Here is a 12,629-nt window from a genome sequence, read left to right as displayed (position 1 = left end):
AGTATATTTTTAGGCTTGAAAGGCAAGGTTCCTTTTGAAACGCGTAGAGTGTTTTCATAATTAATTACACGGCATAAGCCCAAAAATATACTTCATGAAAAGTTTCAGTTATTTATGGTATGCCTGCGGATCAACGAGCTAGAATAACATAGAGAGGCGGAAGCGCTGCCTGGGTGAAGCTAATAGAACGAAAGTCCGCCATGTTTCCTGTGGTCACACAAGCAAGGGGGCATGGCCTTTAAATGACGAAAAGTGTAGAAAATATGCATTTTAGAATCACTGGGGAAGAATTAAAGACCGTTGCCGATAGCTTGAAGCATTAAAGCGAATACCGCCACTTCATCATATGGCGGCACGAGGCCAACATCACGATCACTTGATTGTAGGGTAGTTGGAAATCATCGCGCAGTGACATACGAATAGGCCTCGAAATCGGAACAAGAGCGTTACCCTGCTTGGCTGTTGTGGTTAAGCGTAAATTATAATAAAAACGATGGACATAAATATTTATGACAGGAAGCCTTAAAATCATAGGGACCTACAATAGGTTACAACCTCATTCTGTTCATATTTTTAAAATTATTGCATCCTCATGAGTACTGTGTTCCTTTCTTAATCTGTTTACCCTCCCGGGTTGGTTTTTCCCACGGACTCAGCGACGGATCCCACCTCAACCACCTCAAGGACAGTGTTCTGGAGCGTGTGAGACATTGGGTCGGGACAACTGTGAGGGAGGGCTGCACCTGCTATGCTGAACAGGGGCCTTGTGTGGGGGCGGGGGAAGGAAGCGGCCGTGGCCTTAAGTTAGGTACCATCCCGGCATTTGCCTGGATGAGAAGTGGAAAACCACTGAGGTGGGAGTCGAACCCACTTCTACTCAGTTGACCTACCCAGGCTGATAGAATCCCGTTCCAGCCCTCGTGCCCCTTTTCAAATTTCGTGGCGGAGCCGGGAATCGAACCCGGGCTTCCAGGGGTGGCAGCTGCTCACGCTAACCAGTACACCACAGAGGCGGCCCATGAATACTTTACCACAATAATCGTTTAGTGTAATTATTTATCATAATATAGGGGGGATATCATGTTTCTCCCATTACCATATCATACTGGGATTACTAGCTAAAAGGTAAGCTTGAAAGTTGTCCATTATGAAGTGTGGCATAGTTTTAAAAACCAAGGCAACAGCCATCTACAATAAAGGCTGTATACTTTTCAAAAATAGCAGTAAAATACTGTATTTACCATACTTAGTGTACGTTTGAACGAAATAAGTTTTTTTTTTTTTTGTGGTTATGTTTTCTTGGTGGTGGGCACTCCATTTCCTTTATTTGTAAATATGAATGAAAATTAAATAGGACTGGAAATGTACAGAGCATAAGCAACTGAATTGAGTGGGATACCATTTATCTCTTTTCGCCCTCACAACGCATTGTTCCGTTAATTCCTTGTTCTTTAAACGAAATCTGAAACAAAATTCGACAAATAATTACCGTGGCTATCCGTACTTTCGCTAAGTAAACAATAAAATGGATGTAATTACAAACAGAATTTACAAAAAGGAATCTCGGCTATAATTCAGTAATACTTACATAAAGTACGATATATCCTTGGTTTTATTACTCCGATTAGAACAACCATACGCTGAGCTTACGGCTGGCATTCTTGAATGCGAGAATCTATGTTTTCACTTCTTAAAACTTAGGGAATTAAATTGGCATGCACGATCTCCCTGTCACCTCAACATATGCTCTCGCGCCAATTGGCTTTGTTTTGACAACCGTTAACATGGCTGCCCCTTATCAACTTGCTTCAAGCAGGGAGCGCTGATGACAGGCATACAGCCCCTCTATGTTATTCTAGCTCGTTGCTGCGGATGTTATGTAGGCCTATATACAAGGGAAATGCAAAATTCAGTTATTAATTGTATTTGGGAGTATCAGGAGGGTGCATTCCGGTTTCCCGCGCATTTCTTGCTTTATGTCGCACCGACACATATAGGTCTTACGGCGACGATGGGATAGGAAAGGCCTAGGAATGTGAAGGAAGCGGCCTTGGACTTAATTATGGTACAGTCCCAGCATTTGCCTGGTGTGAAAATGGGAAATCACGGAAAACCATCTTCAGGGCTGCCGACAGTGGGATCGAACCCACCATCTCCCGGATGCAAGCTCACAGCTGCGCGCCTCTAACCGCATGGCCAACTCGCCCGGTCCCGCGCATCTGACAACCAACGAGCATTGATTAATGTGACATCACTGGGAAGACACGGTTACATTCACTTCTTGTTCGCTGAATAAACCCATCTGCGGTATATTTGTTGTGTTTTATGAAAATAATTAATTAACCGTTCAGTGATCGATTGGCTTCTTAAACACTCTAAATATTTATTAAAGGAAATTATTTAAAAAGGATATGCGTAAATGTGCCAACGGCCGTAGCCGTGTTGGAACACCGGATCCCGTGAGATCTCCAAAGTTAAGCAACATTGGGCGTGGCTAAAAATTTGGATGCGTTGCCACGCGCTGTTGGTGGGGGTAAGGAGATGGAGGAGCGGAAAGGAACTGGCCACCCTACCGTACGTAAACTCCGGCTCAGGCACACCTCTGCGAACGTTCGGACCTGCCTTCGGGCAGAATACACCCTTACCTTACTTTATGTAAATGCATCCACTACACGGAAAGGCACAGAATCATGGATATGTTTTGGGGCGTAGAAGGGGAGAGAGTGATTACCGATTCTTCGGTTGTTTCCCTCTTAGTAGCCTCTTGCGATGTGTAGGCGATGCATATAATGCATCCTTTCACTCCACCCACAGGATGGAACATCTAAAAAGCGCTTTACCACCCTTGGTGAAAATATGGACTAAACTTTTCAACAAGTTCCAGGATTTAAGTGAAATACCAACAAACTGAGAAACCTATTTCGTAATAGTAATATACGCGGTGGTCGGAAACAACGTGAACCGAGTATATGAGCGTTAGAGCGTTGGTCATGCTAATAAGAAAGTTAATTTGAAAAAAAACGTAGATTTCTCGCGCCGTTGCCATTTCATCAGCTGCTGAAGTTAGCCAATCAGATATCTTCGCAGGTGAATTCAAATGGGCTTTACGAGAAAGTGTTGCTAAATCTGCCCGTGGCTTGTTCGGGCTTGAGAGTCATGTCGAGCAATGAGAATCAAACACTAACACACCGTGGGTTTCAGCCAATGCGTAGACTATAAGCAGGGAGGTCCTTGTTGTTCAAGTCCCTCCCCTGGAGAAGTTTGTGTCTTTTATTGGCGCTCTAAAGCCGGTCACGTGATCATAAACCTCGTGAAGATATCAGAGAAGTCGTGAGACGTCCAAAGGGAAAATTCCACGTTATCGATTACAAGAAGGCTTTTGACCTTCTGGATCAACGGATACTCTTTGATGAACTGAGACAGTTGCTTGGAGAACTTAGCAAACATTCTACAGTACAATATAGTCACTGTCAGAGATAATCTTCAAACTTCACGCCATAGTATATCTTGCAGACAAGGGGCGGGTTGCAGGGCGATCCGATAAGCCCACTCTTGTTCAACCTTACAACTGAAGGTGCACTGTAGTTGAGAAACTAAATAGATTCGGACAACGAATTTCCTTTCACGCCTATGCTGATGACATGGCGTTATGAACGAAAAATCTAGAAGATCTATAAAAAAAACTGGAATTGATTGGTATCTTGGGCAGAAAGAAATACATTTCAGCTGAACATGGATAACACGGTCCGCATTGACTTCAAACGGAGAGGCAAAGCTGCAGCCATGGACTTTTTTTTTTCGAACAGGACCCCCTAGAATTAGTCAATGACTTAAATTACCTCGGCGTAACCCTTCAGACTTACGGGAACACTTTAACGAAACATGTACAGAATAGGGCGTCGGCAGCAGTCGTAGCAATGTGTGACCTTAAACTAGGCTTACTAAGAAAGTTATCCGTTTGACACTGCTATGAAGATTTCGCAATAGCAAAATAACCTCAGAAGCAACATATGGAGTAGAAACATTTAGCCCAACCTCACCAAGAGTAACCTAAAAGTAATGAGAAAATGAAATCAAATTTTCTAAAAGCAATCCTTCGTTTGTCGAGATGTACGTCGTCCAGAATGGTCTACGAACTAGCCAGGGAGCCCTTCTTCATAGAGGATTTATGGATGCAGATGCTCCTGCCATCCACTCCCGCCTATCAGAGCTTGGTAAATGAAATGGCGTATGGCTTTTAGTGCCGGGAGTGTCCGAGGACATGTTCGGCTCGCCAGATGCAGGTCTTTTGATTTGACTCCCGTAGGCGACCTGCGCGTCGTGATGAGGATGAAATGATGATGAAGACAACACATACACCCAGCCCCCGCGCCAGCGAAATTAACCAATAATGGTTAAAATTCCCGAGGAATCGAACCCGGGACCCCTGTGACCAAAGGCCAGCACGCTAACCATTTAGCCATGGAGCCGGACAGAGTTCGGTAACAGATCCGCATGAAAATTTTGATGTGACACAAACCATGAAATCGACAGGCTGGAAAGGGGCAGATTACGACCTACAGTACACCAGATGGTAATTCGATTCGCTGTCCACTGCTTCCATTTTCGACCGTGTACAAGGAAAACATTCCACAACGCAGACGCAGACTGTATTCGTGATATGTGTGGAAAGAAATGTGAGTGCTATCATATGGAGTGGTGTGATGAAAGTCAGGGATCATTAACTGACCGGAGTATTGATTAAGTTCTCCTTTCTCTATGCAAATTGCTCGCATTATTATTATTATTATTATTATTATTATTATTATTATTATCATTATTATTATTATTATTAATTCGAAATCATGATGTAAAATCATGATCTACGTCCAACAATATGGCAGCTGATCCAACACACAACATTCCCGCGCAATGCCACAGGATAGCCCACCTACGAAAATCTACGTCCAACAAAATGTCGCTAATTTAGAACACAATGTTACGGCCGTAAATATTCGCAATATACGTGTGTATGCCCCACCCTTTTCCCATTTCTCTACGGGGTCGGGCATCAAGTGAAATGAAACTTCGTAGCGAATGTTTACGACCGGATGCCCTTTCTGACGTCAGCCTCATCAGAGGAGTTAATGAGATGAAATGAGTGTCGTGATATATATCGCAGTAGAAAGAGAGAGGGTGAAACCCGGCATCGGCACATAGCCTACTCCTGGCGAATAGCACCAATGAATCTGCTCAAGGCTTAACATACCCATCCGACAGAATAATCGCCATCAACACCGTCATATTCTCTCACTGCATAATATCAACACCGCGGAGAGGTTTGGAATTGACGCCAGGCTCGTGGCACGCACTCTAGTGGTTAGAAATTGTATACAGCCACCTCTCCTACCCTGTCGGCCAATATTCTGATGGTGACATTTTTTCCGACCAAAGGGACTTAAGACTGGTTTACACGGGTAGAGTAGCGAGGCGAGCAGAGTGGATAGGAGAGCTACTACCATCGTGTAAACGACTGGGATAGTACCAAGTAGAGTAGAGTAGCTAGTACGCAGTAGAGTAGAGTGGGTTTCCGCTGTGTTAAAGTAACCCTACCACTATCCTTTAGCAGACCCTACACGGTCAGTACTACTGATCAGTAATACTTGAGTCAATAATACTGACAGTACGCATCAATATTGTAGCGACCTTACACGATCATTATTACTGTCAATATTTTGGTCAGTACCAGTGCACTAGCTTACCATTGCGGCATTCTCACTTTACAAATAAAGTCAATAACCGTCACTGCGGAATGAGATTTATAACATGTAATTGCGGTATTCTATCAAAATGGATCGTAAAAGACGGGCATTTTGTAGCTATCATATTAGTACTGCACGAAACGCAGTTTTAAACGTAAACGATGGGTTAAAGATTGGTTTAGGTAAAGAGAAGAGTATTCTCATATGAAGTGTTGAGGGAAACACAATATACCGAAGCAGAAGGTCATCAGAACTATCTCCGAATGCGTGAGGGTACTTTTGCAAAATTACTACGAATGGTAGAGCCTTTTGTAATAAGGCAAAATACAAACATGCGGTGCTGTTTATCGGTGGCAGAGTGATTAGCGGTGACAGTGAGGTATCTTGCAACTGGTATAAATTTTGAAGATTGGTAGAGCCTTTCGTAATAAGGCAAAATACAAACATGCGGTGCTATTTATCGGTGGCAGAGAGATTAGCGGTGACAGTGAGGTATCTTACAACTGGTATAAATTTTGAAGATTTAAAGTTTTCCGCTATAATGTCACCAGTTTCCGTCAGTACAGCAGTTGTGGAAACATGTAAAGTATTGTGTTAAGTACATACGTTTATTCTGGCAGCGTTTCATATAGCTCGATAAACTTTTGCAATAGGCCTACTTGACGGTTCTACAAGCACCTCTACTTGGCCTTGGTGAGAAACGCATTTGTCGTTCACCGCTGCTCCGTTGATACTGACAGAAATAATGACAAGCGCACTCACACGGTCAGTATAACTGTCAGTATCCCCACCACTCTACAGTACTGACGCTCGCAGATCAGGAAATCCGGATCTGCTTCAGTACTGGCCTTCATTCCATCATTCCAGTCCACATGCGGTCAGTATTACTGTCAATATTTTTCGGTACTGACAGTTTTATTGATCGTGTAGTGTCTGCTTTTCCCCTCCACCGGAACCGAGCTCGGAGAGCTGGCGGAGAAGGCCGAGGACGCTCGATGTTTCAGTTGGCGCGTCATTCGCCTATTTCCATGTGTGCACTGTCGGTATTCCGCTGAGTAAACTGAGCATTTTTGTGCATTTATTTGGTGGCAAAATCAAGTGTACAGAAGAAGAAACATGCAAATTTGTAGAACTGTACAGCGAAAAAAGAATGTTTATGGAACATAAACAGCATTATTTACAGAAACTAAAATATGAGACGGGTGGCGGAAGAGGACTTGATTACGAAAATGGGTAAAGAGGGTTTTGGTTTTATGGAACTTAAACAGATTTTTTTTATATACACTGACTGACAGAGCAAATGCAACACCAAGAAGGAGTGGTCAGAACGTTATGCCAATTGCAGGGTAGACTGACGTCACTGAGGTATGCTCATGATGTGAAATGCGCCGCTGTGCTGCGCACGTAGCGAACGATAAATGGGACACGGCGTTGGCGAATGGCCCACTTCGTACCGTGATTTCTCAGCCGATAGTCATTGTAGAACGTGTTGTCGTGTGCCACAGGACACGTGTATAGCCAAGAATGCCAGGCCGCCGTCAACGGAGGCATTTCCAGCAGACAGACGACTTTACGAGGGGTATGGTGATCGGGCTGAGAAGGGCAGGTTGGTCGCTTCGTCAAATCGCAGCCGATACCCATAGGGATGTGTCCACCGTGCAGCGCCTGTGGCGAAGATGGTTGGCGCAGGGACATGTGGCACGTGCGAGGGGTCCAGGCGCAGCCCGAGTGACGTCAGCACGCGAGGATCGGCGCATCCGCCGCCAAGCGGTGGCAGCCCCGCACGCCACGTCAACCGCCATTCTTCAGCATGTGCAAGACACCCTGGCTGTTCCAATATCGACCAGAACAATTTCCCGTCGATTGGTTGAAGGAGACCTGCACTCCCGGCGTCCGCTCAGAAGACTACCATTGACTCCACAGCATAGACGTGCACGCCTGGCATGGTGCCGGGCTAGAGCGACTTGGATGAGGGAATGGCGGAACGTTGTGTTCTCCGATGAGTCACGCTTCTGTTCTGTCAGTGATAGTCACCGCAGACGAGTGTTTCGTCGGCGTAGAGAAAGGTCAAATCCGGCAGTAACTGTGGAGCGCCCTACCGCTATACAACGCGGCATCATGGTTTGGGGCGCTATTGCGTATGATTCCACGTCACCTCTAGTGCGTATTCAAGGCACGTTAAATGCCCACCGCTACGTGCAGCATGTGCTGCGGCCGGTGGCACTCCCGTACCTTCAGGGGCTGCTCAATGCTCTGTTTCAGCAGGATAATGCCCGCCCACACACTGCTCGCACCTCCCAACAGGCTCTACGAGGTGTACAGATGCTTCCGTGGCCAGCGTACTCTCCGGATCTCTCACCAATCGAACACGTGTGGGATCTCATTGGACGCCGTTTGCAAACTCTGCCCCAGCCTCGTACGGACGACCAACTGTGGCAAATGGTTGACAGAGAATGGAGAACCATCCCTCAGGACACCATCCGCACTCTTATTGACTCTGTACCTCGACGTGTTTCTGCGTGCATCGCCGCTCGCGGTGGTCCTACATTCTACTGAGTCGATGCCGTGCGCATTGTGTAACCTGCATATCGGTTTGAAATAAACATCAATTATTCGTCCGTGCTGTCTCTGTTTTTTCCCCAACTTTCATCCCTTTCGAACCACTCCTCCTTGGTGTTGCATTGTCACTGTCAGTCAGTGTAAATACGATGTACCTACAACCAAGAACTGACGAAAATTCGTAAATCCAAGAAGTCTGGAGGTGGTGCCGCCGACATCTACACTCCCTCTCTTAAGTGGTTTAGTAAAGTATAATTTGCAAGGTAATACTGAAAGCCGTCCGCCTCTGTGGTGCGGTTAGTGTGATTAGCTGCCACCCCCGGAGGCCCGGGTTCGATTCCAGACTCTGCCACGAAATTTGAAAAGTAGTACGAGGGCTGGAACGGGGTCCACTCAGCCTCGGGAAGTCAACTCAGTAGAGGCGGGTTCGATTCCCACCTCAGCTATCCTGCAAGTGGTTTCCTTGGTTTCCCGCTTCTCCTCCAGGCAAATGCCGGGATGGTACCTAACTTAAGGCCACGGCCTCTTCCTTCCTTCTTCCTTGTCTATCCTTTCCAATGTTCCCATCCCCCACTAGAGCCCCTGTTCAGTATAGTAGGTGACACCGCCAGGGCGAGATACTGGTCATTCTCACCAGTTGTATCCCCCGATCCAATGTCTCATGCTCCAGGACACTGCCCTTGAGGCGGCAGAGGTGGGTCCTTCGCTGAGGCCGAGGAGAAAATCAACTCTGGAGGGTGAGCAGATTAATAAAGAAATAAGAATATTAAAAGCCACAGCGTAACATTATAACTCAGTGATATTAAGGGGAGGTACTCCTTTGGAGGTCAAACAAATGCAGGTGTATTGTCCTATAATGGAGAACAGACCTCCCTCTTTTCGATGGAAGAAGTATTTTAAAAATACCTAAACCTATAATAGTTTCGAAGATGCAACAACAAATATAAACAAGTGTCAGCTGTGTTGTCCCTTTAGATGAAGGTTTCTCAAGTATCAGTGTTACACAGCGTGTTCATCATGTGACTCAACGTGTTTTTAAGTTAGACAATGATGCAGGACTGTGTAATTTAATCATATTAATTACGTACATAGGGATCTTCTACATATCACTTGACAATGTCATTAATTTTAAGCAATAACAGTAATGTCCACAACAAATAGAATAATTTTCATATTTTGTTTGGAATATCCAAAATAATTATTGTTTACAGTACAATGTCAGGTCTTGAAGCTTAATCTCTACACCTGGGCCGTACAAGCAACGAACAAACGAATTATATAAATAGATCAATACGGTAATCGGGGTATTTATGGCAAAGAAGCTACTACAAATTAGGCTTACGCCAGTGTGATTTACAGTGTATGATGGCTATTATTATTGGCCAAGAACTCCAGAGTCACCTCAAGCTTAAATCTCGGTGTTATTGCATTTCTCATCACTGTGTCGTGCCTTTGAATTTGCGGTGTTATAGCATCTAACAGTGTCTGAAAGTTATCAGGCTTCGATCTCATACACTTTCTGTATTCTTCTTTATACTCTGTCGCAAGTTCTCTCAGAATTAATATTGATGCCCCGAGTGTATCTCTCCTAAGCTAGCCTCTTACCCACTCCCTTCTTTCCTCATTTGCTTCTTCTAACGCTTCACTAACCTCTTGCATTAATATGTTTGCAAATGTCTTTAAACTCTTCGTTACGATGTGCTTGCGTCTTGACATGATGCTACTACTCTACTCTACTGTATGACTCTACTCCCGTATGAACGATACAAGTGTCAACTCTACCAGACAGTGGAGAGTAGAGTAACATGGCTACTCTACTATCTACTCTACTCGCCTCGCTACTCTAACCGTGTAAACCAGCCCTTAAACCGGATAACCACGGACTTCACGCGTTAGTAATCATGGCCACGAGGCGGGCATTCGAAAGATAATTATTATGGGAAAATTTCTGCTGTATTCGGTGACGTTACCGTACGGAAGGTGCTTTGTTATAACATGACATAGACGAATACCTCTTATTGCTAGAGGCATATAGAATAATTTCTACTGTCTGCTTGTCATAGATCATCTTTTCCGCGTGTAATAACGCGTCTGCGACAGTAGGCGCGACGTGCTGGTTTATGTAACTCATGTGCGAAGCTTATCTTTACAGGCGAGGTCTTATCTTGACGAGCCATTACTGAATAATACCCGCATGTCGTATTTTTCTCTCTATTTCTAGAATTACTGCCAACGGCCGTAGCCGTATTGAAACACCGGATCCCGTGAGATCTCCGAAGTTAAGCAACATTGGGCGTGATCAGGAGTTGGATGGGTTACCACGCGCTGTTGGTCGGGGGTAAGGGAATGGAGGAGCGGAAAGAAACTGGCCACCCTACCGCACGTAAACTCCGGCTCAGGAACACCTCTGCGGAGGTTCGACGTGATTTGGTTCGTCCTTTTATTATTTTGTTTACTTTAATATAAAAATATTCAAGGGAAATTACCATCTACTGTTTGTTCATTCACAACGGATACGTTCCATCACCACGTATTGCCCCCATCATGCCGGGCTCAGCTCGCCGGTGAGCGAGAGTCTCAGAGGTAGACCATTCGCTTATCGGCTGTGCAGAAAATTTTAAAGGCAGGAATAGATGAAGGACTAGCGACAAGTGAAAAGAAGCTAAAATAGGTTTATACATTTATTAAAAACTATCACTCTTCCAATAAACAATTAAATGTACAAAATCTGGGACTAATTCTTGAAAATCTCTTCTCCTCGTGCTATCGTCTATAAGGAATCTTGATCAAATTAAAGCTCAACGAATGTTCTTGTCTGTAATAATAATAATAGGGATCATTAATTTACTATAAACTGGATTGAAAATTAAAATACTATCTGGTATCACTCTCTCCAATAATGATAATTAAATTGCTTAAATTAAAATATTCCTTCTGGATCTCACTTAATTCTACAAGAAAATGACCATTTTCTTTCCCTTATTAAAATTATTGAAAAATGTTTAATTCAAGAAATTGTGGTTAATAAGTCTTCCATAGACTTTCTCTTCATCAATCAATTCATTTTTATAATTATTAAGTGATTGAACTTCTCATAATTAATTCTTATTTGATCGCATATCAACCTAAACGTTACTCGTTGTTATGCAATAAGTGATTGTACAATAACTAAAAATTCAGTCTCGTGACATCAATCCACGGACGTTGCCTTCTCTTATTCAATTTATTTTAGTGAATTAGATCCTAATCTACCTTAAATTATAATAAAATCTTCTAAAGATTCATAATTCATCAAATCACGGACACGCGAAAATAACGTAAATCGGTCAAAATTGACGCGCGCAGTGGAGAACATCATCATAAAACCATTCAAGAAAATTCACAAAACACAGAATATAATCAAATCACACATCACACATTCACACATAGGTACACGACAATATTACAATATTATTTACACGAACACTAACCCATTATTATTAAATTTTGGATTTATTCCAAATTAGGGAAATCATTCTCTAGATGACAATATCATGTATATTCCAGGTATCGATCTAGGACGTGATAGAGTTGAGGTTATCACTTTTATGCAGAAATTACTTATACAACGATGTTCAAGGGAATCCTTTAAACAGAAATCATTCAAAATAAGCAAGTAAAATACCTACAGCACAGGTCAAAATATTAGAATACGCGCTTACGGTACATGAGTTGCGGCATTTATTCTTATTCTCCTACTATATCGCGGCTCTCGATTAATCTGCACTCAAGCTCGAAGAAATCATGTCCAGTGACACATTTCTTCCAAAATGACTCTAATGTATGCATAAATTATCACACGAAATATAATGTCCATCTGCAAGTCATAATCAAATTAATAGCACCGTAAAATATACGTATAATTCATCATTATTCCGTCCGGAGGATGCCATGTTCCAGGCCTACTTTACATAAAGTGAGCACACGATAATTCTTTCCAAGAACAAATCAACATTAAACCCATGACCTTATTCAAATTTTAGCCCGTAATTAGGTTTAATTCTTTTTACTCTTTATTATTATTATATTTATTGACCGTGCCTAATCACACTTGCAAAGCTATCGTACGAAATTATTCAGATGACTCTAAACGAACTAAAGTCCACAGAAATGTCGTATAATCGTAGAATGAAATTTGACACTTAGAAAAACACTAGAACACTGTCCTAATCTGTCTCAATTAATTTTCAAACTATTTCAAAATCATTCAAGATTAACGCGGAGGTCATTTACTTTTATTTCTCCTGCCGTCTTACATTTTTAGGACAGTTGAGGTCTCTCTCGATGACA

Source organism: Anabrus simplex, chromosome 7 (genome assembly GCF_040414725.1).
Source record: "Anabrus simplex isolate iqAnaSimp1 chromosome 7, ASM4041472v1, whole genome shotgun sequence".
NCBI classification, from domain to species: Eukaryota; Metazoa; Arthropoda; class Insecta; order Orthoptera; family Tettigoniidae; genus Anabrus; species Anabrus simplex.
The sequence above is the reverse complement of the archived record's forward strand: the minus strand, read 5'-3'. Positions refer to the sequence as shown.